At 44.1% G+C, this 27761-nt stretch overlaps 1 long non-coding RNA gene across 1 annotated transcript; it reads right to left on the bottom strand.

The window, feature by feature from the left end:
• Positions 1–21491: 21491 nt before the first annotated feature.
• Positions 21492–24811, bottom strand: LOC125943158 (uncharacterized). The gene is made up of 3 exons (XR_007465600.1): positions 24655–24811; positions 22925–22966; positions 21492–22105 (listed from the first exon to the last, which is right to left on the bottom strand). It is a non-coding gene; the product is annotated as an uncharacterized LOC125943158 (long non-coding RNA).
• Positions 24812–27761: the final 2950 nt, after the last annotated feature.

Raw genomic sequence — 27761 nt, 5'->3', positions numbered from 1 at the left:
TAAGGCGCATGAACCATGAAAAATTCAAGGCCACTTAGTTATCCTTACGTGGATGAACGCGAAAGCATTGCGGCCACGTCAGCAGAAACGCGTTGACGTCCGGTGGCGCCACTGACGGAGTCAGGTCACTCGAGCGGACACGTCAACAGAAGCGCCGCGACGTCAAGTGGCCAACAATGTTCCTCACAAGGTGCGCACTACGGAAAGTGGTGGATTCGACTCCCAGAAAAAAAATGAGGGTTCGACTCACAACAAAGCTCGTGGGTTCAAGTGCCTTAATTGACTCTACTTTAATGAACCGTGTCTTAATTACCTGCGTCTTAATTAACACCACAGTCATGCGTGCTACTCCCACCAAAGGTCGTTGGTTCCAGTGCCCTAAATAACTCTACCTTTATTAAATGTGCCTCAATTAACTTCACCTTCATCATCATCATCATCATCATGATCATCATCATCATCACCATCACCATCATGAGCCTATATTTATGTCCACTGCAGGAAAAAGACCTCTCCCCGTGATCTCTAATTACCCCTGTCTTGCGCTAGCTGATTCCAACTTACGCCTGCAAATTTCCTAACTTCATCACCCCACCTAGTTTTCTGCCGTCGTGGACTGCGCTTCCCTTCTCTGGGTATTCATTCTGCTAGTCTAATGGTCCACCGATTATCCATCCTACGCGTTACATGGCCTGCCCAGCTGCATTTTCCCTCTTAATGTGAATTAGAATATCGGCTATCCCCGTCTGCTCTCTGATACACACCGCTCTCTTCCTGTCCCTTAATGTTAAGCCTAACATTTTTCGTTACATCGCTCTTTGTGCGGTCCTTAACTTGTTCTCGAGCTTCTTTGTTAACCTCCAAGTTTCTGCCCCATATGTTAGCACCGGTAGAATGCAATGATTGTACACTTTTCTTTTCAACGACATTGGTAAGCTCCCAGTCAGGATTTGGCAATGCCTGCCGTATGCACTCCAACCCAATTTTATTCTTCTGCAAATTTCTTTCTCATGCTCAGGGTCCCATGTGAGTAATTGACCTAGATAAACGTACTCCTTTACAGACTCTAGAGGCTGACTGGCGATCCTGAATTCTTGTTCCCTTGCCAGGCTATTGGACATTATCTTTGTTTTCTGCATATTCATCTTCAACCCAATTCTTACACTTTCTCGATTAAGGTCCTCAATCATTTGCTTTAATTCGTCTCCATTGTTGCTGAATAGGACAATGTCATCTGCAAACCGAAGGTTGCTGAGATATTCGCCGTTCATTCTCACTCCTAAGCCTTCCCGGTCTAAGAGCTTGAATACTTTTTCTAAGCATGCAGTGAATAGCATTGGAGAGATTGTGTCTCCTTGCCGGACCCCTATCTTGATAGGCAACTTTCTACTTTGCTTGTGGAGGACCAAGGTAGCTGTGGATTCCTTGTAGATATTTGCCAAGATATTCGCGTATGCCTCCTGTACTCTTTGTTTCGCAGTGCCTCTATGACTGCTGGTATCTGTACTGAATCAAATGCTTTTCATAATCTATGAAAGCCATATACAGAGGTTGATTGTACTCCGCAGATTTCTCGATTACCTGAGTGGTGACATGGATATGATACATCGTAGAATATGCCTTCCTGAAGCCAGCCTGTTCTCTTGCTTGGCTGAAGTCTAGTGTTGCCCTGATTCTATTCGAAATTATCTTGGTGAATATTTTATATAATACTGAAAGCAAGCTAATGGTTCTGTAATTCTTCGATTCTTTAACACTCCCTTCTTATGGTTGAGTATAATGTTGGCGTTCTTCCAGCTTTCTGGTACACTTGAAGTCGTGAGGCATTGCGTATCAAGGGCCGCAAGCTTTTCAAGCATAATATCTCTTCGATCTTTGATTAAATTGACTGTTATTCGATCTTCTCCGGCAGTTTTCCCCCTGTTCATGTCTTTCCAGGCCCTTCTAACTTCATCGCTAGTTATAGAAGGAGCCTCTGTATCCTATTGATCACTACTTCGAATGAAAGTAGCTTGGTTGCTCTGATCACTGTACAGGTCAGTATAGAATTCTTCCGTTGGCTTTTACTATGTGATATAAATTGCTGATGATATTACCCTGCTTATCTTTCAGTGCATACATTTTGCCTTGCCCTATGCCAAGTTTTCTTCTCACTGTCTCCGAACATACGTTGACCTCAACGATAGCAAATGCGAGAGGATAGAAAACTGAAGCAGCGCGGTTCGTCAACCGGCATGTGAGAGGCGCTGCCACTGAGATACAAACGGCTACAAATGTTCCCTTATACGAGGCTTACGCGGTTTTACGATTGCTCTTGCACTCGCGGTTAGGCGATGAAAATGCAAAAGGCAGACCAAGCTTAAAGGGGCCCTGAGTCAGCCGTCGGGCTTTGTGAAATAACATAGTCCGCGGATAGCATACGCTGCTGTGAACATCTCAGCCAAGTTTTGCTGACGTACGCGGTGCGTGGAACTCGCAAGCGGAGCGCGAAGTCACCTTTCTCTCAAACGCCCTCGTTTCAACAGAGCCAAGATCCTCACTCTCTTCTGTGTGCTTTATTGCGCAATAAAGCACATTGCAATACGCGATTGCTATTCGTCGCTGCGGTCGGTTACACTGCGGCCGCCGCGGGGTGCCGCCACGAGTCCACGAGCGCACTGCGGCTCTCTGAAGACAACCGGATTTGGCTTGCGTTTAGCGTGTCGTAGGCACGAAAATCGGAAATTTGAACTGCGTGTCACGGTGAATTCTTGAAGGCGGAGCGTTGTGGTCCCACCCCACTCCGCCATAGCCTTCACAGTGCAATGCATTGAAGAAGGAAGGCGGAGCACAGCTGAGGCGGTGTTTGATTGCCCATAACTCCGCTTCCGCTGAACGCATTGAAGTACTTTTTGCGCCAAAGTATTTCTGAAATAGCCTATTTTCATCTCAAATGTCTTTCTACACTTCGATAAAAATGTCACAGTTTCGCCCTAAGGGCGAAGCAATGAATGCGATAGCAACACAGCAATGTCATACGAAGTAAGGTGAGCGGCTTTGGTAGCAATATGAATTGTAGTAAACATGAGCTGATTAAGTAAGCAGGTGTGCTGCGGCGTAAGTAGACCGACATGAAGAGAGACTCGATGACCACGAGAAGGCGCGTGTGAAACGGTGGTGTTGATGAGCAGCGCTTCCCATGGGCAGCGCGTGCGAAGGGACACACCTGTAGCGCTGCACTGCCGATCCAGGCAGCATTGCATGTGTAGCGTGCGTTGGAAAATGTGGCCCGACTATTACTAACTGAATGAACAAGCGTGGTGTGAGCGCGCACAAACAAACATGAATAGATCACACTGAATGACTGCAGACAACGACCGTCAAAACTCTGGCAGCAAGCGGATACGCCGCAGCGGCGAAGGTACGTGCGGTCTATCGCTTCAACGGAAAGTGAGCGGCGAATGCACGGCGCATAAAAATCAGAGCCGTGTGGAGATAAGAGACGGTGCGAGCGAGCGACGAGCGCGGTTGTTGGCAAAGTGGAAGTGCGCCCCCCCCCCGCTCCCTCCGGCGCTGGCTTCCCGCTTCCTTGCTTGCGCGTGGGAGATTGAGCGCGTTCGCTCTCCGTGATAGCGCGCGTCCCCGCACGCTTCCGCTCGGGCATACGGCACGCGGCGAAGATTTTATCTATAGGGAACCTCACGGCGACGGCGACGGCAGAAGTCCGGTTTAAGTGTCCATATAATTGCTATCGCAATAAAAGTGGTTCAGGGCCCCTTTAAGCAACACGGTTAATCGCCGAGGGCGCGTGACAGAAATTTAACAGTCAGCAGAGACAAATGTTCTCCATTACTAAAGATACGACAACGTGCGAACGAGCAATGGTCTAGTAAGTAAGGTAAACGTTTCGATCGTTACAGACAGCTGAGACATAATTAAGCTGGACCTCACCATCATACTAGCATGCACACGACGTGTAAAGAAGCATTAGTTTGACAAGAAATAACTCAAAATTTTCGTTCATCCAAGAAACGCACGTGTACGGCATTCTTTGGCACGAGCGATATACCGGCCTAAAAGAAACGCGTGGGAATTCAGCAGCACGGCCAACCAACCATTACGTGCTGCAAGTGCTCCGATCGTGAAAAAATGCCAATAAAACTTTACTTATTCCAACCCTAGGTCGTTTTACGATTGCGCTCGCAATTGCGGTTAGGCAAGGAAAACTCAAACGGCCGTCGAAGCTTAAGCGACACGGTTAATCAGTGAGGGCGAGCGCTTGACACAAATGTATTAGTCTACAAAGACAAACGTTCCCCATTATTAATACCAAACAATACAACCACGTGCGAACGAGCAATAGCGCGTAAATGTTTCGATCGTTACAGGAAGCTGACACCTAAGCTTGATCTTGTTACCATCATAATAGCATGCATCCGGCCACATGTACAGAGCGGTCCACTGTTAAAGGGAACACCGGAGCGCGTGGCGTCTGCTCGGCGCCACCGCCGGTGGGCGGCCGCAACGAGTGTCGCGCAGGTGCAGTGAGCGCTGTGGGCGGTGCTCTTTCGTCGTCTGCTACGGTCAGCTGCCGTGCTTCGGATCGTCGCGAACCAAGCAGCTCGCACCATTCGTGTTTGAATGCAGCCACTTTCCTTCCAGCTGGAAGGAAATCAATGAATTCTTGAAAATGCTGGGGCGGATGACATGGTAGTGCTTAGCCTAGCCCAAATACGTAGCCAATACCTTGCGCTAGCCAATCTATAGCTAATCAATAGTTAATCAACAATCGATCAATAATAAATAAATTCCAGTGAATACTGGCGATGATTTGGTAGTGCTTAGCCTTGCCCAAAAGCCAGGACTAGCTAGGTGCCCATCAGATCCGTTGTCTCTTTAGCATTTCGCCTCCAGTGCAAGCTACGCTAATTGTTTGTTTTTTTTCGGCTCAAAAAAACTTTGACGCCGTTGTCGATCGTCACTTACGATTATATTGTCACATCGTCATCAACTACGACGTATTCGTCAGCTGCCCCACCCTATACTGTGCGTAAAACAGGCTGCATACGAGTTTATGGATTCCTAAAGCAGTGCAGCAGGACTACGTCTGATATCGGCAGCTGGTCATGTGCATCACCAAGGCTGCCGTTAGTGCTAGCCCAGGCCGTACCTTATTGACGTCTGAGAAGGGTAGTGGCGACTCTGCTACGTGGCGTTCGTTGTAAAGAAACAGCTGGAACGAAAGTGACTGGGTTGATATATAATCAGATAAATGCCCTTAACATCACTAGCAATGACCGTGCCGTCTTTTTTTCGCCTTCTCGTTTTATAAAATTTTGCCCGCCACAAAAATTATTTACTGATCACGTCGATTCCCATGATTCAACAAGAGCTTGTTAAAGGCGCTTGTGGATTCTTTGTGCAGCCTACGCACTGCAGCGACTCGAATATGCAGTAGTACAAATGAGATGGGCACTACACACGGAGTAGTATTCTCTAATATAGCTGTACCACAAAGATACATCCGTAAAAAAAAAAATGATCATAGTGGTCTTGTAGCCATTGCTTGGAGCAAAAATACCTGCTTGTTAATATTTTGAGTGAGTGAGTGAGTCAACTTTAATAAATATCCGGCAAATTGATGGCCTGGGTCTAGGCCGCGCCGGGGGCAGCAAAGAGGCCCTGTCTCTCGATAGCTTCCCGGGCTTGCTGGATGGCCCAAAGTTGGTCCTTCTAATTTTCCTCCAGCTTTGCAATGGCGCTGGCTATCAGTGTGTGGCCATGCACTCACCGGCCAACTTTAAAAAGGCGTGATCGGCTTGCTTCTCTACTATCGGAAGCGCGGCAGCAAACGGTAGCAGACGACAAAAGAGCACCGCCCACAGCACTCACTGCGCCTGCGCGAAACTTGTTGCAGCCACCGGCGGTGATGGCGCCGAGCAGACGCCACGCGCTCCGGTGTTCCCTTTAAGAGTGAACCCCTCTGTACATAGGCAGCAGTTTAACAGGTCGCTCAAACGTTTCGTTATTCTGAGAAACATGCCTGGCACTGTTTGACAGGAATATACCAGCCGGAAAGACAAGCGTGGTAAAGTTCAGCAGCGCGGCCGGCAAATTAACAATCACGTGCAGCAAGTGCTCCGATCGCGATACAGATGAATACAGCCGTATTCCACGTCCCAAGTTCGCGTTCGAACCTGCACGCTTATTCCTTCATTCCGAGGGCAGCGACCAGCTATTTAATCATCCTTCCAAACCACGATTTCCACGTATTGTATACAATCCCACTCCTCTCTGCTACGCACTACATGGCATTGAGAGTGCGGAAATAAATAAAAATTAAATAAATACATAAACACATAAATAAATGTACTTCTGTTAATCCATACACAGTTTTACGATTGCTATCGCGATCGATACGCAGACAAAACGCCAATGGCGGACGAACCTTAAGCCACACGGTTAATCACCTGTCAACTCAGACAAGCTTTCATAATAAACAATGCGACGACGTGCGAACGAGCTAATTAGCGCAAAAGTTTCGATCGTTACAAAGCTGACACGTGAAGTTGACCTTAGCACCACACTATCGTGCACCGACAACATGTAAATAAGCAGAAGTCTAAACAGGTCGCCCAAAGGTTTCGTCATTCCGACAACGTGCACGACACTGTTTGCCCAAACCAAATACCAGCCCAAAAGACGCGCGCGGTTAAATTCAGCAGCACGACCGGCTATCACGTGCAGCAAGTGCTCCCCGACCGTGATACATATGCCTACAAAATTTCAGCTATTCCAACCTTACGGAGTTGTACGATTGCTCTTGCAATCGCGGTAGCGCAAACAAAACGCATACGAAGCTCAGACAAGGCTATTCCGGACAGTGCGTGTCGGTCATAGTTACTATATTAATATTTTTATTATTATTCGCCGCTGTTCAAGAAAGACAGCGATAACTCTCGCGTACCCATCCTGTGTAGGCTACATGGGGGAGTTAGCGGTTCTAAAGTTTCGAATACGGATTTGTTTTTTCGGCTCTCAGCGCTGCACAGAAACAATATAGCACAGACTAAGCTCTAAAGTTTGCAGAAAAGCAGTACGATGCGACCAAACTCAGTATTACGGGAGCACAATTAACGGATCGTTAATCGTCGATTGATGTTACCATTGGCGCAAACAATAGAGAGTTTTAGTATTGCGGAAAATGTTTGCGTTAGCGTGTTACGCACGCTAAATCTTTGCGGAACGCTGTTCGATAGAGTTTTAGTATATTGTAAGACAAACGATACGCCGCTAAGCGCAAAGCTTCGCCGCGCCATCTAGCTGCGAGTAGTCAAGCAGCAAACTGAGCAGCTCGACAACCAAACTAGCCGTGTGGATCCACGCCAAGCCTTGAAAAGAGCCTGCATGGTAGAGCGCTCGGGCACGGAAATTAATCAGTAACAACTTTGCGACGTATCGGACGCTGTTAGTAAGTTCAAAGCAATTGAAGCACGTAAACAATTATTAATAAAATTAATTGGGCAACAATAATATTAAGATTTCTTGCGTCAATCTGACGGGGGCTTACAGGCAGAGTTCCGCTTTCGCTGTGCATGTGGAGGGTGCTTAACCTAGAATCGACAGCGAAAACAACGCTCTTATCGACCGTAGGCCGTTACCGAAGCCAGAATACCCGGAGCGAAAACCAGCAGCACCATTTATTTGTAAATGAGCGAGTCCTACAAGGCCACAAACTTAGCGAGCGTTTAGCGTCTCCGCTATATTCGAAAAATAGCGGACGCGCGCTACGCGCAAAACTGAAATAGCGTTCCGAGCATGCGCAGTCTGACCCCGTAATTTTTTTTGCGTTTAGCGTGGTGCCATTGCCGCAATATTAAAACTGTCTAAAGGCGATGTACAATGCCCCGGTATTCGATTACGCGCAGACACGACGACCTGCTAGTCGAAAAGGTTGCAGGGCTGCTAAAAGGAAAACATTGACTCCATGAGCTGTCACTCACCTCTTGATAGGCGTAAGGCGTACAGGCGCCGTGCAGATGGAGCTCACGAAACGTTCACCCCGAGCTGACAAATGTTCACGCGGGATTCGGGAACTTATGAGAGCATAAGACAGCCCCCACGTTCACCGACAACACGCGAACTGAGCGCGGATTGCGGCGCTCTTTGACCTACGCCGCAACAACCTCGCCGGCGCGGTTATTAATCTCCTCCTTATCATCTCCCCCTCTTTCGCGGAGCCAGCGCATCTGCCACGCTGAATCGCTGCGGCGCACGATACGACCCTGTCAGGTGACCCTGACGTCACGAAAACGGCGCGAAACTTGCTTTCGCACACTTTTAGGTTGCGCCTTCCAAGCACGGGTCGCCCTGCCGCTCAGATCGTGCTTTTCCCAAGTTTTCCCGTCTTTCCGTCGATATCTGGGCTTCGTTCTCCGTGGAAATGCCTTGCTGCTACGCGTTTCAATGCAGCAGAAGATCAGAGAAAGGGCTAGCATTATTTATATCCCCCGCGGAGAACGGACTGTCGTGCGCCGGAAGCAGTGGCTCCATAACATCGGGAGAAAGGATTTCGCCCCTCTTAACCATGTCGTTCTTTGCGAGGTGATTGTTTCAGCTTTCCTTATATTGGTAGGTGAAGTTGCATGGAGATTTTATTGCCCTTTGCATAGCCGGACTCTTCGTTCAGTTGAATACAGAGCACCCATAACTGTGCATATCGTTTTTCTTTATTTAAAAGTGAGTCTCTGAACTTTTTGTTTACTCTTCGTGCCGTCACAAAGTTGTTTTTTGTGTGTTTTCGCGCGTGCGTTAGTTTCCAAGTGTATGTAACTTATGTCAATAGCTGTAACTCCTATTCTGAAATTGTGTGTGCGTGTTTGTCTGTGCATGTGTGTATGTGTGGGCGTGTGTTATCATGTGTGTGTACATGCCCGTGTGTGTGTCTATGTGTGTGCGTTTGTGTGAGGGCCGAGGAAAAATACTTCGTATAGTTAAATTGGCACTTTTTTCGAGTCACCTACCGGTCCAGTCCGCAACCTTCGGCGCAGCCAGATCATTCTGTAGTTCAGTGTCGTCAGTCATGAAACACTGGTAGCTCTTTTCATCGTGGGAAAAAGCGCGAATAAGGGCTATTTTGTTGAATTAAACCAAACAATTATCCTCTTTCCTGCATATAGGCTTATGAACGTGAGTTGTTTAAGCGAAAGTAAAGATAAGATAATTAACAACCGCTCAATGATATATTGGCAGCCGTCGTGAAGTAAATAGCCGTACGCAAGAAATCGAAGTTACGTATCTGGCATATATTATTCGCGGATGCTGATAGAGTACAAGCCACGCGCTTTTCATCATCTCCCTGATCTCTGATAAACTTTTACAGCTTGTATGTTGTAAGTCAATTACGAATTGCCATAGTCTTAGAAGTTTCCGTGTGAGCAATCAGTCTTTTTTCTTTTCTTTTTTTTAGAGACTTAGGGTAGTCCCAGAGGTGATCGAATACAATTTCTCGTCGTTTCATCGTGCCGGAATACAAGCGCGTGCGTTAAGTTCTGTATTGCCTGTTTAGCAAACACAGCACGTATTTTGCACCGTGGCATTGGTACAAAGGCTTTGGCCCACTCAATTCGGCGAATTCGCTTTAAATAAACTATCACACATCTTCTTGGTTATCTTCTTTGAGCTTTTTAAGAGCCACAATTATCAAACAAATTTCGTGTAAAATTACATGCTGCTTACATTATATGCGCTCAATACACCTCCGCGTTACGAGCAGCCCAAGTAGCGACGGAGAGGTAAACCGCTCAGCCACTGCTTGGTACTCATTTTTTCGGAGCGCTTCCGCTAGTTCTGATCGAAGTGTCCTCGAAAAAAATTGTCACGCCGTTTTATCGGAAGCGCAATTTCGTCACGACACTTTCACAAGGGATGAATTACCATATAACGCTTCAAAGGGCCGAATAAAGAAGCGTGCGCACTGAGGCTGATGCGGCTGCAGCGAGCCACTGGAGGGTTCAGCGTGCCGTGCGCACCGCGCCGGCCCGGGGAGGGCAGAAAGCACAGGAGAATTTAGGAGTAAAGCGCGCGCGGAGCAGAGTGTCGCTACTTTCAAGATCAAGGGGCTGAACCACGCTGAACCACCCAGAGGTCGAAATTTAGTTGTGGTGTTGCAGTTGTGCACGAGTCTAGAACGAACGCGTAGCCGCGATAATTTTTCGAAATGGTGCCGTAATAACGGAGTTATACGCGTTTTATTATCGAAACACGGCCCTCGTTCGTTTCGCTCTTTCCTTCGCTTCTCTCCTCCTCGCCAAGTGCTCCTCCAAATGTCACTTGACATACGTCATCACCAACGCGCTTTTCAAAACACTGTATACTTCCGGTTAAGGCACGTCCACGCTAGCAGCAAATAGCAGCAAATATACCGACGGCGAACCAGCCTCGGTAAAACATTACGGTTTGTGAGCGTCGGCGATTCACTCCAAAACGCCGTCCGCTTTAGCTTTGAAGTGAACCTAAGAAGGCCTAGCGACGATATCGGCGCCGTCGAGCGATCAGCGGTAGTGAGGCTGCCGCAGAAATGGTTCCAACTTCCCGGTCTCATCCTCTCTATGGCAAGGAAATCTCGCCGTTCCCGAGCAAAACTGCCGTCGAACGGCGGCCCGCGAATGGCAAACGGCGTGCGGCAAGTTACCGTGTCGGCAACGTGGACGGGTCTTTAGCCGCGACTCATCGCTTGTCAGCTACCTGCTGTTGCTGCCGTGCGGCCGTGCTCATGCGAAGCGTGCCGCAATGGACCCTGTGTTGCGCGTACGTCTAGGAAGGCCAACACTGTCGCACTCTGCTCGCGCAGCCAATCAGACCGCAAAGCACGACTTTTTGAACGCGAGCGATTTGGTATTTGCATTGCGGGCTGCAATTACCGATTCTCAAGTGCGCACAAGCGAGCAACACGACGAGGAAGAGCAGGGAGCGTGCGTACCTACTAGTAGATTAACCGGAAGTCGTAGTTTCTTGTTCGACCAATCGACATCTTCGCCCCCGTTGACATCACCAGATGCACCCTGGTGACATCACGACGACCGCAGGGGATATCGAAAAGGTTCGGAGAGGAGCACAGCATTCTTTTTTATTTTGTGGCGCGCCCGCGGCGCGTAGCGCTGTAGCGTTTGGCATCGTTGATCGTGACGGCATTCTGAACTCGATGCGCGTGTTTCCTTGAAATCTTAAAAAAATTACTCCATCTCCCGCTAAAGGGAACCATGTGTGGATGTTAGCAGAGGGGAGATGGTTAGCTTGAGCGCGAGATCGTTTCGCGGCAGCGGCCCGAGCGCTCATCGCCGCGCTGCACAGGAGAGAGAATGAGGCGCGCGCGCTCCGTCATTTTCATACCGCGGAACTACAGTGGCGACCCCAGCGGAGTATGCAGCTGTCGCACCACCTGTCGTGCGCACCGCTTCGGATTCCTAAAGCAGAGAAAGGGGGGAGCGTAGGAGAGGAGAGAGGGGAGGGGACGCGCATGCGCTGTGGGGGTGTGGCACGCGCGTACCGCTCCGTAGAGGATTCCTAGAGGAGAGAAAGGGGGGAGCGTAGGAGAGAGAGGGGGAGGGGACGCGCATGCGCTGTGGGCGTGTGGGACGCGGGAGGGACAGACAGAGCCGCCGGCAAGAAATGCTTCGCATTTAAAAAATCGGAGGTGGTGTGGAGCCGTTTAAGCGCGGAGCGCCCAGAGCGCATCAACCTTCAGGCATTCGAAGCCTACTGATAAGGACGCGGAGACCCAATAAAACGGCGCCGTTAAGTCATGTGACCGACTACGAGCAAAGCAGCGCAAAGCCTACATGCAACAGGCAGTCGCGATTGGCGGCGATTCGACCAGATAAAGGCAATCACTGCTCTGTTCTACGGCAGGGGTTGCAGTACTCGGCTGTCTCGACATGTTCGAAGAGCGTAAGACACGTTTGATTCGGTTACACCTTGCGTTAGGTGGTAATGCGCAGTTGTTCCAGTGCTCTACTTGCGTGACGTTTTCTCCCGATATGCTTGTGCAGTTTGGGTCGTTCATTGCAACTTCTCCATTTATCGTCTTCATTGGAAGTTTGATCTGAGTGCGGCAGTTTTCATGCTGCTGTCTGACACGTCTTTTCGAAAGAACGTGTGTTCAGGGCAGCCGTGAAAGAGACTTAACATGTCGCGATAAGCTCACGTACGTATAGTACATAGGTCAACACTCATGTCTAGAACGACGGAACGTCGCACTTGAGACTGCACGAGCGACATCTGCAGTTTGAAATAGGCCACATCTGAGCATGCGTGGCGCCAATGATGCGCCGGTCTTGCCTTTTTATCCTTGTTTATCGCCGCGGCTGCAACAACTGCTTTGGCCGGCAGAAGCGCTGTCAACGGTGTCGCGCAAGAACAAAAACAAACAAGCAAACAAACAAACAAAAAACGCAGCGAATCGTTCTCGGCGCCCGTGCAAGCTATGCTTTAAGCTTATATATTCCTGACATTGTTATTATTGACAACGTTCGCTCACGAAACGCACAAGGAAATGCCTCCGCTTACCACTCATGTACGTTGTGCTTACATTTGAACAGCGTTCTTGAGGTACATGTGTTGATTTCTATAAATCTCATAAGTTCAGGATATCTAGGCAGCATTTTTCTGTAGGTGCGATTGAAACCTACAATTATTCGCAATTAACGTCTGCGGGTTGACGACCAATAAACGATGAAAGTAGGTTTGTAAAATTCACTCCTAACAGACGGCAACAAACGCAATGCGTTATGCAAAGTCCACGGCGCGATGCGCGATATATATATATATATATGCGACGCAATGGCGCTATCCCTTACAAAAAAAATTGTTGAAAAGTTGTTGAAAAGTCATTGGTCAATGTCAACAAATGGCATTGAAAGCACATTGAGGCTTTGTTGAAACATTATTGAGGAAATTGTTGAGAGGTGTTGAAAATTGGCCCGCGACATTTTGTTGAAACATCATTGGGTCGTTTCAATTTGAGAAGTCATTGATGGATTGTTGAAACCATGTTGAATTTCAATATTGAAAGCCCCTTGAAGAACTGTTGAAGGTGTGTTGAATTTCAATATTGAAACCTGTTGAGACATTGTTGAAATATGTTGAATGCCAATATTGAAACCCCATTGACATAATGTTGGAAACTGTGTTGAATGTCAATATTGAAACCCCATTGAAATATTATTGGAGCAGTATTGAATATCAATATTGAAACCCCATTGAGATATTATTGAAGCATTGTTGAACATCAATATTGAAACCCCATTGAAGTATTATTGGATGAGCGTTAAACGTCAATATTGCTTGATGGAGGCAAAAAGTGCTACATATCAGAAACAGGACACAAGAGGAAGAACACAGACAACACACACGTTAAGCACCAAACGTGTGTGTTGTCTGAGTTCTTCCTCTTGTGTCCTGTTTCTGATGCACTATGCTTTTGCCTCCATTATATTATACCAACAAGCCCAACGTGCAATGTTAGTCAATAATGCAACACCATTTAAATATTATTGGAGCAGTGCTGAACGTCACTATTGAAATCACTTGAGAGCGCACTGAAATATGCTGTTTGGTGAATAGTGTTGAAACTGCACTAGACTTTTCTATAAATACCACTGAGCTACGTTGAGTCTCATGGCATTACCATTGATGCCATCCATATTGATGTGGTCCTTGCATACTAGAGGACAGGGGCAAACTCAGGCACTTCTGTATTGAAGACCTGGGTCCACCCAGGGATCAAAACCACTTTTAGATATAGCCTGTTATAAAACATGTTATAGAGCTGCTAGCAGAACCATTAAGCCAGTTTCGAATTGGCTTAACACACAAAATCAATACTCCTTCACAAAATCAAACAGCTCAAAATTGATGTGGACAAAAAGCATTTTTTCTAGCTGAATTGTTTATTGAAGCCAAACATTTGTTAACTGTACAGCCATGTGTGCATTTGAGATCAAAAAATTCCTAACGCAATCTACAACTGCCAGCAGCTTGATACAATAACGAAATTGAATACTGAGAGATGTAAAGTTTGCGTGGCCCTAAAGTAAACATTTCTCCAAAATTTAAATAATAGAAAATAAATATTATACTAGCATTACAGTAAATACCGTTTAAATGTACTTGATTTCTCCATTTGGTAGCCAGTAACTTAATAATCATGGCACACTCTGCATGAGCCACTGAGACTCTATTTATTGGTTAAATGGTGTGCCATTTTACGAAACGTTATCTACCTCTGAAACGGCATGGTAATTACAATAACTTGTGCCATGGGAGCAGTTTATGTGCTCCATTGCCTGTTGCACGATCCAATTGCGTTTTCTGCCATGAATTACTAGGTTCCTGGGCAGGTCATTACATACCAAGCGAGTTATTCACTTTGACTACTTAAGATTTTTATCTGATACAAAGTGGCCATTAGTTACCTGCTGGAAGACTTAAATGGAACTGGCATGAGGAAATTTTTTAAAATTTTTGAGTGCCGCAAAACAAGTTAGAATGAAAGAATTTGCAAGAAATTAGATTTCATGCATACATGAAAGAAAGCACATCGCTGCCTTGCCCGAGAACTGTTGTTGCACTCTGAATTTAAGCAAACTTTAACACTTAATTCTTACTGTTTTGAAATAGCAAAATAAACCATTACTACAAACAAATGTTAATATGTAGTTTTCCTTAAACAGAACCACTCTGACAATAGCACAGATTCCACTTTCCGGTGTACGTATGAAACCTAATTTTCTGTAAAATTTCTCACTGGGCCTACTTTTACTTCATCAAACAAACTTGAAATGGTGTGCCGTCATGGAACAGTCTTGGCATGAAATGACCCGAGATACCTATGAAATAAAACAGTCAAAACCTAGCTTTTGTAGAAATATATTAAAGATACTACTAAAAAGTACTAAGTACAAGCAACACTTGGCAATTCATTATTAATCAAACACAGTACTTGTGGAACCATCCAAATTAGAAACATCATAATAAAAATGTAATGAAAGGTGAACACTCAATTGCCGTAACAGTAATGATTAGCTTTATCACTTATAAACTGACAGCACACAAGATTGTACGCTGTAGCACTCGAAAACTGTAATATTATTAAACACCCCACATGAAACTTGTAAAAAGAAATAGCAGGAAGCCGCAGAAACGTTCTCACTAGAAACTTGGTCACTGTACTGGACACTCACTCAGGTGAACTAGAAAGTGAGTGTCATATAATGCATCGCAATGCGCCAATGGCGACACCGACGCCGGATTTTTTGCCACACATGGTCCTAAATGCTATCGCATTAAAATATCATACTGTGGAAGCACACCTCAGAAGCAATAATAGGTCATGTCTGTCAGTTGGACAATCTGAACACTATTTGACGGTCAGAAAATTCCAACACTCACGAGTTTAAAGCTAACATACGTGCCGCCCAACGAAAGAAGCTGAAAACTGCCAGTAACAGTGCGGCGACATTTAAAATTGAAGCAGACTCCCGTACATTTGCAAAAGAGGTAGTATGGAATTGAGCCGCAAGTGCATGCAGGAAATGCATGCATGAAAACATCCAGATAAGGGGATCTACCTAAGAATATCTACCGTTTCCTTTCGATTTTGTTCCGGTGGGAAAAAATTATAACTTCCCATTCAGCGTCCCATTCGGTTCCCATTCAGCGTCCTTTTCAATTTGCTCAAAAAATAACTTTTATTTCGGTTTTAGGTTCAGTTCCAGTTCCATACCCTGAGCTTCACTGTGAAAAAGTGGTGAGGCATGGCGTTGTAGTCTTTGGGTGGTTTTTTAACAGATTGCCAACGATGCAAAATAGACCTGTCAGTGTTATATGAAATCAAAGATTTAACAAATGCGCAATTGAATATTTCTGAAATTTGTAACGTAGAATGCGCTCAATAATAACCTGAAGTAATTTATAATGTTGACCTCGTTTAGCATTACTTCTTTTTTTTTTTTCAGAATAAGAAAGGCCTAATTTCAAGTGCTGACTGGGTTCTGGATCCGAGGGAGCTCGCTTCTAAGTTCAATTTTCAGACCAAGATGATTCTCGTCAACAACCCACACAATCCACTCGGGAAGGTCAGTCATTTCCCGCTGTAGGAGTGGCGCAATTTGGTGACACGGCAAATGCTGAGTCATTACTTATAAGGAACAGGCATTTATTTAGGCTTTGATGGCTCAATCTTGGGAATATTATGTCTTAAAGAATGATGCAGGGTGCCTGCAACGCTTCGCTCGCAAACATATTGCTTGCATGTTTTATGAAACTGTTTCCATTTGAGTTTTATTTTATTTTTGATGGCCAGCTCAATAGATTTTATTCTTAACAATGCGCAGAAGTAGTAGAGATATCAAGTTCACGTAAACTGCTACTGGTTCTATGTAAAGCCCTAGTGAAGCGTATGATACCAACGGACAATGAAGCCAAGAAAATCAAAGGTGAAATTGACTGTGGTTTTAATTAAAATGTATCAATAAATAATTGCGGCCGAACCCATCTCGCTATGACTGTCAACGGTAACGCGTTTAGCATTGAATCAATATAGTGACAGAACGTATCGCTACCGTCGAAACGAGTTATTTGTGAGGCGTGTGCGCCAGCGTGATTTCTCTTTCCCGCTTCTCTAAGAACAGTCGACGCCATCTAGCGCTGCCGCTGTGAAGCCTGCACGTGGCCTCCGAAATGCATGGCGCACCAGAGCGTGCGAAAGCTGAGAAGTGCGTCATGCAGCAACCGAGCTCCTCTCTCGGGTTTCTTTCTTGACACGCTCCGCCATCTAGTGGCACTGCTGAGAAGTCCGCGTGTGGCCTCCGAGACGAGAAGCGTGGCGAGCCGGTGCCTGCGAACGCTGGGAATTGTTCCCTCGCTTGCCGCGCACACTCAGTGGCGCATACTCAGTGACCCAATTTGGCGAGAGGTTCATTGAAGAGCGGCACATACCGAGTGCATCCATGGTGCAGCTCGCTAAAGCGTTGGCATGAAAGGCGTCCATCGAAAAGCGGCGCTTCGGTTCATTTTTGGTACAGCCTGCTAATGCGTCGGGTGGCTGTCCTTGAGGAAACCTCATGACAAGAGTGTGATTGCGCTCAACATCGGATAAATTTAAGCGATCTTTGTAGAACGGCACAATCCCAGATGGCATATACCTAATTATCAAAGTTGGCACCAAAGAGGTTCATTGAAGACCAGCATGGACCGAGTGGCACATACCCAGTGCTCCAAGCAAGCGTGAAAGTGCTACTTCCAACAGTGGTACCTACCCACCCTTACAAAAAAAATTGTTGAAAAGTTGTTGAAAAGTCATTGGTCAATGTCAACAAATGGCATTGAAAGCACATTGAGGCTTTGTTGAAACATTATTGAGGAAATTGTTGAGAGGTGTTGAAAATTGGCCCGCGACATTTTGTTGAAACATCATTGGGTCGTTTCAATTTGAGAAGTCATTGATGGATTGTTGAAACCATGTTGAATTCCAATATTGAAAGCCCATTGAAGAACTGTTGAAGATGTGTTGAATGTCAATATTGAAAACCTGTTGAGACATTGTTGAAATATGTTGAATGCCAATATTGAAACCCCATTGACATAATGTTGGAACTGTGTTGAACGTCAATATTGAAACCCCATTGAAATATTATTGGAGCAATATTGAATATCAATATTGAAACCTCATTGAGATATTATTGAAGCATTGTTGAACATCAATATTGAAACCCCATTGAAGTATTATTGGATGAGCATTAAACGTCAATATTGCTTGATGGAGGCAAAAGGTGCTACATATCCAAAACAGGACACCAGAGGAAGAACACAGACAACACACACGTTAAGCACCAAACGTGTGTGTTGTCTGAGTTCTTCCTCTTACGTGCGTGTTGTCTGAGTTCTTCCTCTTGTGTCCTGTTTCTGATGCACTATGCCTTTTGCCTCCATTATATTATACGAACAAGCCCAACGTGCAATGTTAGTCAATAATGCAACACCATTTAAATATTATTGGAGCAGTGCTGAACGTCACTATTGAAATCACTTGAGAGCGCACTGAAATATGCTGTTTGGTGAATAGTGTTGAAAACTGCACTAGACTTTTCTATAAATACCGCTGAGCTACGTTGAGTCTCATGGCATTACCATTGATGCCATCCATATTGATGTGGTGCTTGCATTCTAGAGAACAGGGGCAAACTCAGGCACTTCTGTATTGAAGACCTGGGTCACCCAGGGATCAAAACCACTTTTAGATATAGCCTGTTATAAAACATGTTATAGAGCTGCTAGCAGAACCATTAAGCCAGTTTTCGAATTGGCTTAACACACAAAATCAATACTCCTTCACAAAATCAACAGCTCAAAATTGATGTGGACAAAAGCATTTTTTCTAGCTGAATTGTTTATTGAAGCCAAACATTTGTTAACTGTACAGCCATGTGTGCATTGAGATCAAAAAATTCCTAACGCAATCTACAAACTGCCAGCAGCTTGATACAATAACGAAATTGAATACTGAGAGATGTAAAGTTTGCGTGGCCCTAAAGTAAAACATTTCTCAGAATTTAAATAAATAGAAAATAAATATTATACTAGCATTACAGTAAATACCGTTTAAAATGTACTTGATTTCTCTATTTGGTAGCCAGTAACTTAATAATCATGGCACAATCTGCATGAGCCCACTGACTCTTATTTATTGGTTAAATGGTGTGCCCATTTTACGAAACGTTATCTACCTCTGAAACGACATGGTAATTACAATAACTTGTGCCATGGGAGCAGTTTATTGTGCTGCATTGCCTGTTGCACGATCCAGTTGCGTTTTCTGCCATGATTACTAGGTTCCTGGGCAGGTCATTACATACCAAGCGAGTTATTCACTTTGACTACTTAAGATTTTTATCTGATACACAGTGGCCATTAGTTACCTGCTGGAAGACTTAAATGGAACTGGCATGAGGAAATTTTTTTTAATTTTTGAGTGCCGCAAAACAAGTTAGAATGAAAGAATTTGCAAGAAATCAGATTTCATGCATACATGAAAGAAAGCACATCGCTGTCTTGCCCGAGAACTGTTGTTGCACTCTGAATTTAAGCAAACTTTAACACTTAATTCTTACTGTTTTGAAATAGCAAAATAAACCATTACTACAAACAAATATTAATATGTAGTTTTCCTTAAACAGAACCACTCTGACAATAGCACAGATTCCACTTTCCGGTGTACGTATGAAACCTAATTTTCTGTAATATTTCTCACTGGGCCTACTTTTACTTCATCAAACAAACTTGAAATGGTGTGCCGTCATGGAACAGTCTTGGCATGAAATGACCCGAGATACCTATGAAATAAAATTGCCAAGAAACACGAGCTTTTGTAGAAATATATTAAAGATTTACGTAAAAATGTACTAAAGTACAAAGCGCAACACTTGTGCAATTCATTATTAATCACAACACAGTACTTGTGTCTGAACCATCCAACCTGGGCTTTTCAGGTGACTAGAAACATCATAATAACAAAAAAAATGTTGAGGGCTGCAAGTGCACAACACTTGAACTGTCCACAGACTTGAGCTCTTCTGGACACTTCAGGTCCCTTGCGAGAAGTGAGGCCAGAGTGTTCTTAATGTAGGTCATGTTGGTCCCAGGAAACTTGCGACAGGGAAAGCCTGTAAAAAAAGGAAAAACAGCATGACGTTAAATATCAATGTTCCACATGCAAAAGTGCGACATACAGTACGCCCTGTTATAATGAAACTGTTTCATTTGTTTTTTTTATTCCAAGTTTTTACGAGTTCAATTCTAGAGAATGACCAGCTTTCAAAGTGGAGTGGCACCGGAGGACTCCACTTAGTACAATATGCAGAAGGCAAACAGGAAAAGCCCAATGTGGCAGAATAACTTCATAAATATCCTTGGTGTGAAAATGTGAACGTTGCTTGCTTAGGAACAAAATGGTGGAAAAAAGACTTCATACTGTTGGTGAAAAAACTTAAAGGTAGACTACTGAGAACTAAAATTAGTTCTCTCAACAATCATAATCACAATGTGCAGCACTTTATTGCACTTTTCCTTGCAGGAGTTGCTCCAAATACGGTTATGCGGCCAGAATTGAGTGTGGTATATCTGAATTTGTTTTACAAGCTCATATGCTACTGGAGTGCACTTCTCGCATCGTGATGACCATTCTTATGCCTCTCTACTGAAAACAAAACACTGCTTATAACGAGGATTTACTGCAGTTGCACGCCGACCTGGTTACATTAACACAAATAAATGCGAAGAAGAAATACGAAGAAATGCTCAGTCTTACAAGAGAAATATGCAAGTGGACTGGCTCTGCTAATCCTTTGAGGGTGACTGCCATGCATGTAGAGTGGTGGAAACAAATCGTGTGGTCACGACCATAAATATGAGGCGGCGAAAGAACATATAAATAAGCATACCTTTTAAGAATGAAGTGTCCCCAAGCATCACATTACAGATTCTGTAACCTTCTGCGACTTCTACAAAAATCCTGATTGTGCTGTTGCTCCTTGGCTTCTTCCAAAACTGATCTTTCTCTTTATTCTATGGTGCCCATCACTGCAGTAGTTTGGGAGTATTCACCTAGTTTAATGTTTTGTGAGTGTCATTACATTTAAAAAATGTGATTATGCTAGTTTGCCCTGCATGCTACAATAAACATGGTGTAAAACAGCGGACACTAAGAAACCTTTGTCACTTTGTGACCTAAAAAATTATTTACCCATTTTTTTTTCTGGAAAGGTCACTGAAGAACAATCCAGAATAAAAATATAACGCTTAAATTGGGGGATGTTTGCCGGAAAATATGTGATCCTCAAAGGGTTAAACATGAACACCTACAAAGCTCATTCAATCTTTGATAAATCTAAACCCATAGTACTTGAGCACTGGTTTATAATAACGCTGAAAACACGCAAGTGCGTCCTTGAAGTAAGAAAGCAGGAGACATTTCCAACAATTTCAGAGTGGGAGCTGTGGACATGCCTCATGTTCTGTAAGAACCTTTATATAGTAGCTGCCAAGGGCCTATTGAGTACTGATCATTTTATGGGAACGTGAGGAAAAGTCAAATAAATACCTTTGTTTTTCCACATCCTAGAATACAATGTGATAAATTGGATCTTAATTGGTTCAGTGCCTAGAATGAATGGACATTGATAAACATAGCAATGTTGACAACAAATTTGGCAACTGTTCCTATTGTTGCTTTGATCGAAACTACCAAACAATTATGCCCCGTAACTTAAGCTCCCTCTGCTTAAAGGCTACTGTCTGCCACCACATGGACCTCCTTCAAGACAGGAGCAACTTTAATTCAGTGTGGTCTGTTGAAATAGGTGAAACCACTATGTTTTGCGTTACAGAATCTGGAGGGCCATATTGATTGCTGAAATTTGGTGGAAGTGCTGTCGCTCGAGTTGAGCAGTAACTGCACTTGAGCATAGCTTCTCCACAATTCCTATATTATAACAACACTTTCAGGCTACTTAAGCACACCCGCTATAGCACCAGATTGGTAGCAAGCTTCACAGATTGGTACTACAGATTGGTAGTTGCTTCATTCCAACTGTTCATTGCAATGACAGTCAAGTAGTGCAACTAATGCGCAAATACACCTAACTTTGTCAGTTGGAGCCACCAATCACTTCTGGCAGTTAAGGCTGCTTTTAAAATTTAGCACTTTAGTATGGAGGCATTAGAGACTTGAGATCAAATGAACATTCATTCCAAATAGTAGGCTATTGTAGCACGTAGTTGCAGACACAGGCTACTTGAAAGTCATTTGTTGTGCTAATAGCAAGCTGGTAATTCCAAGTACAAAATGTGAAGGCAAAAATGCAATGGGTAAAAGGATGTACGGTACTTGCCTATAACAGCGTTGACCCTGATAAGGCCAAGAGCCTCTTTTTGCCTATGGTGGTGTTTCCGAGAAGTGAGTGGCCCATGAGGTTCTCTGTGAACACATGGTGAATCAAGGCCCTTGCAAACTTGCCTGGTCCACCATGGCAAGCTGTGCCAGGATCATCTGAATGAGCACTTCTCCAACCTATGTGAAACGGCACGTTTAGGTAAATAATATTAGTGAGGTAGTTTAAGGATTATTTACACAACAGCCACACTCCGAATAAATCACAGAAATACTGTCTGCTCCAGAACTAAAATGTCAACTAATGTCACTAATAAAAACAACTAAACTAATGTCATAGCTTGTTATGCTGTTAGGATGCCATGTGCTTCAGAAAAACAAGGATTCACCCAGTACAAAATAAAATAGTAAGTAAACCAAAGCATTGAAAACTTTAATGCAAGTAGCATGTTAGGATGCTTCACATACTTTCAGGTGTCTGTCTAACTATTTTCCAGCCAATGTGTGTCACTTGGTGGTCAATGGCCTAATGGGTAGGGCTGCTATGTAGACGGGAAGTGGGTTAATAACCATCTGATGGACCTGCTTGGATCTCTGGGTATGTGACTCAGAGTATGTGTCATTCTTCAATGAACTTCTTTCACGCCATCGTGGGCAACTGCTGCTTGTGTTGGCAAGCAGCAGTAGCAAGCAGCTCAAACAGGAAGATAACTGTCGACGTTAATGCGATTACCACTACACATCAGATTCGCTTGCTGTGTCCCAGACCTACTCAGCTGAATGTGTACATAAGACACAAAGACAGGGTGTGCCAACTGCCCACCTCATCAAATAAATGAATCGACTCGCAAATCAAAGGTTATGCAAAATCGCAAAGGAGACACTTAATGCTACCATTTTTACTAAATCTTAAGGAGAATACCTCCCAGCAATACATTCTCCTGGCAACAGTGCATTTGATCATGGTGACGCTAGACGATGAATGGCCAAAGAATTCACCTTTCGCATTCCGGCTGTGCCGTCTCCAGGCTCATTTTGATTCTGAAAACAGATGTCAGTTTTAAAATGTGACGCCACGATAACTCAAAAGCAGCAATCAAAACATCTACATGGACGATTAAGCCGACATAAATGGATGGATATAAATGACTGATTGAAAACATTAAAGCATGGCTGCTCTTGCCACTGGCAGTTTGAGGTGAGCAAATAATTTATTTTTAATTTCTCTCCTAAATTTTAAAATTATTTTTGCTCATCTACTGCATGAACTGTTGCGGCCACATCTTAAAGGTAGCTCGTTCATATAAAACCAGTGTTGCATTTTTTACTCCCCGTCTAACTGCTGCTACTGCAGTTTGCTTACTCTCTAAGTATTCCACAGAACTGCTCCACCAACAAACCATTGTTCCAAGCTTATGGCAAAGCGTCATTTAGATCACAAGATACGCTCCCCTTTAACTCTCTCTCCTCTTTAGTGTGTGAATTCAAAGCAAAAATAACTTATTGACATAGCTGTCTGCTTCTATCTCATAAAAAGCCTTGCTAATTTTTGACATTTGTCAATAACGCTTACATGCATCTGGGAGCACAGTGGGACGACACGGCTAATATGCCCAAGCATCTCGTTCCTTTACTGATTTTCGAACTTAGTTATATCAATCAGTTACTGAAGGGCCAAAGGCTGAAACTTCACACGATGACATTATTTTGAATGTTCATCCTACTAAAGCAGAACATAGCATCCCCACAGAATCTGCCTTTTCCGTGAATATAGAGCGCCTACGCGAAGGCGTTAGCGCGAAGTACTCGATGGCGTCGAAGGGAGATAATGGTAAAAAAAAAGTTCACCGCGCGCGTACCGGCGGAAAACAAACCACACATAACCTGATGATTTCACAGCATTCACTGGCATCAGCCCTTTTTAATCTCACCTATCAAATAGAATCACATATACGCCATTGCAATTTTTTATTATTATCGCACCACAGCGCGTGTCTACCGCACGGCGTGTCAGCGGACTCTGGGCACTCGATCCTGAAGCGAACAGCGCAGCAGAATACATTAGAACGGCAAAACGCCCCGCGCATATTTTCGACGATCCCGACACGCCATGTAGTAGATGCACGTCAATGGACGGCGTTGCGTGAACGAAATATACTTGATTACAGTACAGTTCGGATTATTTCACGTCGCATTGTTTCCACGAAAACGGCAAAGCACGAGCGCTCATTAATAAGGCTAATTTCAATCGGTGCTGGAACACCGTACCAAACATCGTGGCGCGCACAACATGCCCTGTTTTAGCTGGCTCCACATAGCTGCCCACCAAAACGGCAGAGCACGAGCGCTCATTGATAAGGCTAATTTCAATCGGTGCTGGAACGCCGTACCAAAAATCGTGGCGCGCACAACCACGGCCGGGATCGACTGGCGCGCGCGTTCGCAAGAAGCGAGCGTGCGCGCCAGTCGAGCCCGGCCGTGACACAACATGCCCTGTTTTAGCTGGCTCCACATAGCTGCTTTACGTCGCCGCAAGCGCGCTGTGAAGTTAAATCAGGACAAAACTCCATGCTCAATATCACAAATCTAGTGCTGCACAACCAATTCTCGCAACGGAAGGATAGTACTAGTAATGAAAACGAGCACAGAGGCGCGTGGAAGACACGCACGGGCTCTGTACGCACGTTTGCTGATAGCGTGAGCAAGTGGAATTCGAAACACCCACTCACCTTCGATGTGGCTGAGTCGGAGGCGATCATGGTGATCTTCGAGGCAACGTGTAGCCCATTAAGACCGAGCAATAAGTTGTAATATACCAAAGATGTCACAGCGAGGCAAAGGGCACAGAAAACGCAGCAAACTCATCACGCAACCCGCACACATACGCCGCACGCACAAAGTTCTGGAATCCGCCAGAGTCAACAGCGCAAGCGCGCATTCACACAAAACGCGCATACAAATGCACGCTTTCATAGATACAAATTGCCATATTAATTAACAAATCTTGTAATATAATGGTATTTCTTAACAATTTCTGTGTTTTGCAAAAGTGTGAAAGTTTTCTGCTTAGCTTCCTTGAGGAACTATTTTCTTTATCGCGGTAACGCAGTGCGCCGGCCGGTCACGTACGGAGCGCGCGGGAAATAGTGCAAAATTCAAACGTCGCAAATGTCGCGCCCTGTGTGCGCGCACAGTTTTAGTCGTTTGTATTAAAAAGAAATGTTTATTTTAATACGTGAAGCAACCGGCGCGAAATGAACTACGGACCAGCAACGTACACAATTGTCTCTGTTCGTGCTTGTTAGTTTGACATCATGACGAACGGTAGACAGCATGCCGTCCCATTGATTAAACATTTGTACCTGTGCTTCTGCGCTACGATTTGCTACCGGCAAAGTATAACAACGTAGATTGTGCGTGGTGGCCAAGCAGTTTCCCAGCACACTGGCCAGCACCCCGTCTCTACGTGTTACAGAATAGACCTAGGCTTTCATGTAAAATATGGACACCACGTCGCAGAGATCACCCAAACTTGTTTCATTTTATTGTGCGCTAAGGGCTAACAACTAAACAAAACGCACTCTTTAAAAAACATTTATTTATTATGCTTACATACTACTTTTCCCACCATCTTGCCCATATTTAACATGGAGGCAAGGCCGTTTTCTGACACAGACAGGGCACTGGCCACTTACAATAGAAGTCGATGGGAATCCAGGAGGTGCCCAATCATCGGTCATTGGTCACTGCTGTTGGGACGTTTGTCTTGTGCTCCAATTTTGTGTCTATATATATATATATATATATATATATATACATACAGGGTGGTCATTTTTAAGCCTTACGGAATTTTTAGAAATCGCCTGTGGCAGGTAGCATAATTCTTATCATTGAGCTGGGTTAATCGATGAGGCGGACATTAGTAGCACGAGCAATCGAAACATACATTCAACTAATTAACAAGAAATCACTAATTAACTTCTTATTTTATTACTTTACGACACATATTGCGATTTACGAATTTGAGCCCGTGAGCTTGTCAGGCGTATCCACTTGGAATGAATTTCCAGAGTGACACCAGTTTGGCGATATGCGCCATCAAACTCGCCGTAAAAATGCACTGAATTTGTTACCAAAATGCTGTTTTATACATTGAAGCGCAAAAGTAACTAAAACGCCCTTGCATTTCGTCCCACACTTGGGCAATAATATCTCGAACTAGTGTTATACTGGCAATTCATTTTAGGTGGATAGCGTCTTGCAAACTCACCGGCTACAATTCATATATTGCAATATGTGTCGCAAATAATTAACTAAGACGTTTATTAGTCATTTTTGTTAATTATTAGAATATTAGTTTCAATTTCTTGTGTTAATAATGTCCGTTTCTTCGAATAACCAAGCTAAGTGATAAGAATTATGCTACCTGCTACAAGCGATTTTAAAAAATTTCGTAAAGCCTATAATTTTGAACACCCAGTATATATAGAGGGTGTCCCAACTTTCTTGCACCGACACTTAATATAGGCAAGTGCCACGTAGCTGGACAGAACCAAGGTATGTTGTTTGCCGTCGCTTACAGATACTCACTTTTTTTCATTAGATAAATAATTAGATAATCATTAAAATTAATAATTATTATTCAATTAATAATAATAATTAGCTTCTCAGATATTATATTTAGCTGAAAAGTGTCAATCAGAAAATTATAGAGCAACAGGAAAAAACTCCCGATACAGCTTTCTGTTGCCCAATACGTGGTACATAAAAGTATTTTTCCGAGCGTGAAAGAAGCCCGCGGATACACGCATAGTGCCTCGAGCGGCTAGTTGTGCGGCAATTCTGCGTGTATTCGCGGGCTTCTTTCACGCTCGGAAAAAAAAGAAAAAGAAAAAAAAATCAATTTTAAGTTGCACGTATTGAGCAATAGAAAGCTGTATCGGGAGTTTTTAGTGGCGGGAGCGTCGAGTGCCATTTGTTCTTTGGACAATACTTCCGGTTCACCTCCTGAGATGATCAAGAGGTGAAAATAAACGAAAAAATAGTACAGTACAAAATTCACGAATTTCATTATAGATATGATATCGGAGCATACGTTTAGCTATAAGTTGAGTTACTGAAGTGTCTGGAATAATTAGAATTAATTAGCTGAGACGACCGGGGATACAATCCAAGTAAATCAGAAAATAGAAAAAAATGGTTCAGTTCAGAATTCGTGACTTTCATTATAGATATGATATCAAAGCATAAGTTTTGTTGCAAGCTGACTTGCTGAAGTGTCTGGGATAATTATAACTAATTAGCTGAGACCACATTAAAAATAAATCAGGAAAAAAAGAAACAAAGTAGTACAGCGCAAATCCATCGGTTTCTTTATAGACATGATATCAAAGGATAAGCTTAGTTCAAGTTGAGTTACTGAAGTGTCTGGAATAATTATAATTGATCAGAAATCACTTATTACTGCTTACCAAAGCACAGAACACAGACGCCGGGATGCGAGTGCCAAAAAGAAACACCTAAGTCAAACTTTAAGGTTGCCTACTCTTTTAAGCATGAAATGCTTTAGCTCCTGTTGTCGGCGATCTTCAAGTGACCTTGAGCGAAAAGCCAAAGGTGCTATCCGGGCAATCAAAACGAGAACATGCCGGCAAGTTGAAAATGAAATTTAGTCACCCGTAGGCACGAGTACAACTGTGGCATGGACGTAGAGTGCAATATAGCGTACCGTACATGCAATGCATTGTACTTGATATAAACAAAACATATGAGCAAACAAATAGTAAATGGTGTCTGCTTGACACTAGCTTTGCCACACATCAAAAACCACTATGAC

The sequence above is a fragment of the Dermacentor silvarum genome, chromosome 2, assembly GCF_013339745.2.
Source record: "Dermacentor silvarum isolate Dsil-2018 chromosome 2, BIME_Dsil_1.4, whole genome shotgun sequence".
In the NCBI taxonomy this organism is placed as follows: Eukaryota; Metazoa; Arthropoda; class Arachnida; order Ixodida; family Ixodidae; genus Dermacentor; species Dermacentor silvarum.
This window is presented reverse-complemented; position numbering and strand designations above follow the sequence as displayed.